This window comes from Octodon degus, unplaced genomic scaffold, assembly GCF_000260255.1.
Source record: "Octodon degus isolate 3935 unplaced genomic scaffold, OctDeg1.0 scaffold00029, whole genome shotgun sequence".
NCBI classification, from domain to species: Eukaryota; Metazoa; Chordata; class Mammalia; order Rodentia; family Octodontidae; genus Octodon; species Octodon degus.
Genome location: NW_004524605.1, coordinates 6113996 through 6119078, shown reverse-complemented (window position 1 = coordinate 6119078; position 5083 = coordinate 6113996).

Genomic DNA, 5083 nt, shown 5'->3' with positions numbered 1-5083 from the left:
AGGTACATAAATGTTCTTAAGTTTCTTTGACAAATAGTGACACCTTGTGCAAATGTGGTAAAATAGCAAGAATGTAGTCCTAGTAGACTTCAACAGGAATTACTAGATCTGCTTAACTGTTCATTCAGAATGAAAATAAAGGTCTATTTTAATATTTGGTAGGCCATTTGTAAAATTATAAAACAAATAATTTGCTGTTCTTTACTATTACAGTTCATGATTTATCAAGTTCCTTTACAATCAAAAAAACTAATTAGTGGATATCAGAATTTCTATTTGAAACGCTTGAATAGGAAAGTAAAATTTCAACACAGGAATAACAAATTTTCATTGTTTTACATATTTTTTTGCAAAAGTTAAACAGATAAAAGTGCTGAAGAGGGAGTCAAAGAAAACAGATTCATCTAAAATACCAGCTTTACTTAATGTGGATCAAAATCAAGAAAAACAAGAGGTAAAGCCTGTGTTTACAACTTTTACTCAGCAATGTTGTTTTGAGTCTTTTATTTAGTGTATAAATTTAGTTATTACTATTGGAAATCCATATAAAAATTAAAAATTCTGGAATGCTTGAACTCTAGAAACAGATCTGTATTTTCTTAGACTAACCAATCATTAAGTCTTCCTGCTCTTCTTGCCCTTCCCCTTCTTTCCCTTTTTCTCCTCTTTTTTCCTCTCTTCTCACTTTTAAATTTCTTGTTGTCCTGGGGACTGAGTGCAGAGCCTTCACTACTAAGCTATGTCCTCATCCCCCCTTTCTTTTTCATTTTGAGATGGGGAGGTCTCACAAAGCTGCAGAGTTGTCCAAATTGGACTTAAATTCACAGTGATCCTCGGCCTCCCATAATACTGGAATTGTAGGCATATGCCACAATGCTTGGGTCAATTACTGAAAGTTTCTAAAAGTAAGTTTTTTTTCAAGTAGTAAATATCAATAAATTTTACATGACTGGAATGCAGAGCCTGCAGGGAAAATAATGGCTTTCTTATGTATATTGCCGAACATTGAGCCAGCGGTTCACACAGTGAAGACCAGCACGGTGAGGACGTCTGGCTGTGCTGGCCACAGAGCGTGTATTTAGCTTCTGTTTTCTCTCCAGTTTATTTCCATCTGTTTACTTCACTGTTTTCCAGCCGCTGCCCCATTTTTATATTTGCTCTCAGCTATCAGGTGATCTTGTTGAAATACCCCTAACTTCTACATACGTAAAAGAATTTATGAAATTTACTTTAAAATCTTGAAGCTTTCAATGAACAAATCAATATTCAATAAAGTACTCTTTTAAAGAACAGAGACCATGTTGAGAGCACCCACTAAATTAAATCCTATACCAACGGGGTATAGTGGGGCATGCCTGTAATCCCAGTGCTCAGAAGGTTGAGGCAGAGGATAACCATGAATTCAAGGCCACCCTGAGTCATATGTAAGTTCAAGGCCAGTCTGAACTACATAGTGAGACACTGTCTCAAAAAAAAAAAAAAATCATGTAAGTGGCCTCCTTATGAGGCCATCTCTGTGTGTGCGTGATTTTGGATTTATCACCTTATCTCCATTTTTAGAAATGAAATTGACTACATTTTTATTTATTATAAAATTGCATATACTTATTAAGAAAATGTAAGAAATTTAGGGCTGGAGAGATAGCTCAGCAGACTAAGCACCTGCTCAGGCAGGCACAGGGACCTGGGTTCAATCCCTGGCACCACATGCTGTGCAGGTCCTGGACCCCCCCAACCCCCACATGCTGTGCTAGTCACTGAAACTAGGTGTGGTGGTGCATGCCTGCAATCTCAGTGCTGGGGAGGCTGAGACAGAAGGATCAGTGAGTCTGAGCTGCATAGCGAGACCCTGTACCAAATACATACATAAATAAAAGATTTTTTAAAAATTAATTTAAAAAAAAGAAATTTAGGGGGCCTGGGGTTCAATCCCTGGGCCTGCCATGCTGGCCCTGCCCCTGGGGGTTGCTGATATGGCAATTGAAACTGGGTTGGTGGCTCACGCCTATAATCCCAGCTCTTGAGAGGCTGTAAATAGGTGGATCACTATGAGTCAGATCTAGTAGCGAGACCTTGAACATCCTGTAGGCCCTTCCCTAAAAATACAAAAAAAAAATAATAATAATAATAATAAAAATAAAATAAAGAAATTTAACATGTATCTGAAACTATGTAAGAAGGCATTTGAACTGAGGGTGCCTTTGGTTAAGGAGTTATCAAGCATTATTAGATGTACCTGTATGTTTGCCATGACATTCAAAACTATGCTTCAGTGTTGGCCCAGAACTTGTTAAGAACCTGACAGTCCACTTTGCAGAAAAGTACTATTAGAGAATGGGAAAGCCATCAGTCTTTTCTTTTCTTTTTTTGTATTTAGGACAGGGCCTACAGGGTGTTCAGGGTCTCACTGTGTAGATCGGACTTGTAGTGAGCCTCCTGTTCACCAGTGCTGGGATTTCAGGCGTATGCCACCCAGCTCAGTCTCAATTGCCATCTCAGTGTGCCCTGGGAGGCAGGACCGGCCCGAGGCGGGACCAGCCCAGGGATCCAACTCCTGGCCCCTGAGTGTACCTAAGCAGGCAGCTTTAATCTGCTGAGCTATTTGGCCTGCTGAGCTATTTGGCCTGCTGAGCTATTTGGCCGGCCCAAAAGCCATCAGTCTTAACAAGGTACCAGTAAACTCCCTGCAGTCAGTCAGTGTAGCAGTATGTTGTATAGCATATACTCTAGTGCGCATATTTTGAAGGGTGGGGGAACGTGGGTGACTAATCATGTACCATAGGTATCATTTGTAGGGTAAGTAAGTAAGAAGGAGAGGGAGGGCCAGGGAGATGGCTCAGTAGAATAAGCGCTTTCCTGGCAAGCGCAAGGGCCTGAGTTCAATCCCCAATTCTGCCCCCTCCCCCCCCCCAAAAAAGGAGAAACTCCTTGGTCATGTATGTAGAACTCCTGAAAAGATGACCTTTTATTTATTTATTTATTTTTGCGGAACCGGGGATTGAACTCAGATCCTTGCGTTTGCCAGTCAAACGCTTATCCTACTGAGCCATCTCCCTGGCCCCTAAGATGACCTTTTATTTATTTATTTATTTTTGCGGAACCGGGGATTGAACTCAGATCCTTGCGTTTGCCAGTCAAACGCTTATCCTACTGAGCCATCTCCCTGGCCCCTAAGATGACCTTTTAAAAAGAATGATTGAATGATCTTTTGAGACCAGGTGTGGTAGTGCACGCCTGTAATCGCAGCTCTGGGGAGGCTGAAAACAGGAGAATCACTGTGAGTCCTAGCTGCATAGTGAGACCCTGTACCATATACATAAAAGAAAAAAAAAATCTTGAAATAAGTAATTATTACAAATATCTAGAGGTTGGGCTGGGAGTGTAGCTCAGTGGTAGAGCGCTTGCTTAGCATATACAAGGCCTTAGGGTTCAATACCAAGTATTTGGCACCTCAAGTGCCAAGGGGGGAGGAGAACCTCTCAGAATTGCTTGCATTTTATTTGTTCTGCCCATTGAAAAGCAGTTCTGCCAGGTGGCTGAGTAGCATGGAAGGCTGGCCAAACAATTTTAATAAGTTTGGATAGGGGCTGGAGAGACAGCTCATGGGCACAAGCATCGACCTGGCAAGCACAAGGATGATCCCCAGCCCCACATGCTGTGCGGTCTCGTCCCTGGGTCCCTGGGCACACCATCTCAGCCCCAGATCCCCATGTGTGCAGTCTCGGCCCCAGATGTAGGTACCCATTGTGAGACCCAGAACCAGGCATGGTGGTGCACACCTGTAATCCCAGCACTCAGGAAGTTGAGTCAGAGGATCTCTGTGAGTTCGAGACCAGCCTGGGGTCTACAAAAAGTGAGCAGAAGGCCAGCCTGAGCTGCATTGTGAGACCGTATCTCAAAAAAAAAAAAAAAAGTTTGGATAGTAGTGATAATAATAATATCAGGATAAGAATCTTTCCTAAGTTTTGAGTCTGTAGTTTATTTTATAGTACAAGAAATTGGGGGCCAGGGAGATGGTTCAGTGGAACAAGCGCTTCTCTGGCAAGCATAACAGCCTGAGTTCAATCCCTGGTTCCGAAAAAAAAAAGAAAAGAAATAGCACATATTGTCGAAGATAGGATAGATTGCCAAGCAAATAAAAATTTAAGATATAGAAGAGCAACTTATTCATCTTATTCTTGGCTCTGAGGCTGGGGGTGTAGCTCAGTGGCATGGTGCCTGCCTGAGGTTCTGAGTTCACCCCCCAAAAAATTCCAAACCTCATGGCTCTGACAGTAATCAGAGTGTCACCTAATTACATCAGCACACTTCCAAGGTGTACATTAAATTCTGTCAGGCATCTGGGTGTGGTGGCGCTCGCCTGTCACCCAAGCACTTGGGAGGCTGAGGTGGGAGGATCACTTTGAGTTTGGGGCCAGTCTGGCCTGTGTACTAAGTTCAAGACCAGGCTGAACTGCACAGCGAGATCTTGTCTCAAAAAAACAAAAACAAAACTGTATGTTGAAATAGATTTTGTGTATATTGAAGAGGCTCTGTGACCAGAGACAAACCCTAAATTATCATGATTGTGTTAAAGAAAAAGAGAAGTCTTACAAAGGCCACCTTCTGTTTAATGATAATGAGGAGCGCTTCACCTCCATATCTTATTTTAAAAAACAAACAAACAAAAGCCACCCAGGTAGAAAGTACAGGTATTTTATTTCTACATGTATTTTCTTAGCCAAAGACTCACCATATCCTTAATTAAGGTTCTATTTCTATTTACTTTTTTAGAATACAGGGTATGTATAAGTTGAAAGGAAGAACCTCTCAGATCTGTACAGTAGAAAATATAGCAGCCAAAAATTCAGATAATCTCAGAATTGCTGTATGGTTTTTCAAAAAGTTCTTTGAATTAATGTTACATACCCAAGAGTCCTAACTAAAATATTCCTAGAGATATAGTGTGTGTGTGTGTGTGTGTGTGTGTGTGTGTGTGTACTATATTTGGCTACATTTGTTTAAAATTTATAATCTGTAAATTATTCACTTTCTTTTTTTTTGAGGCAGAACCAGGGATTGAACTCAGGCCCTTACACTTGCC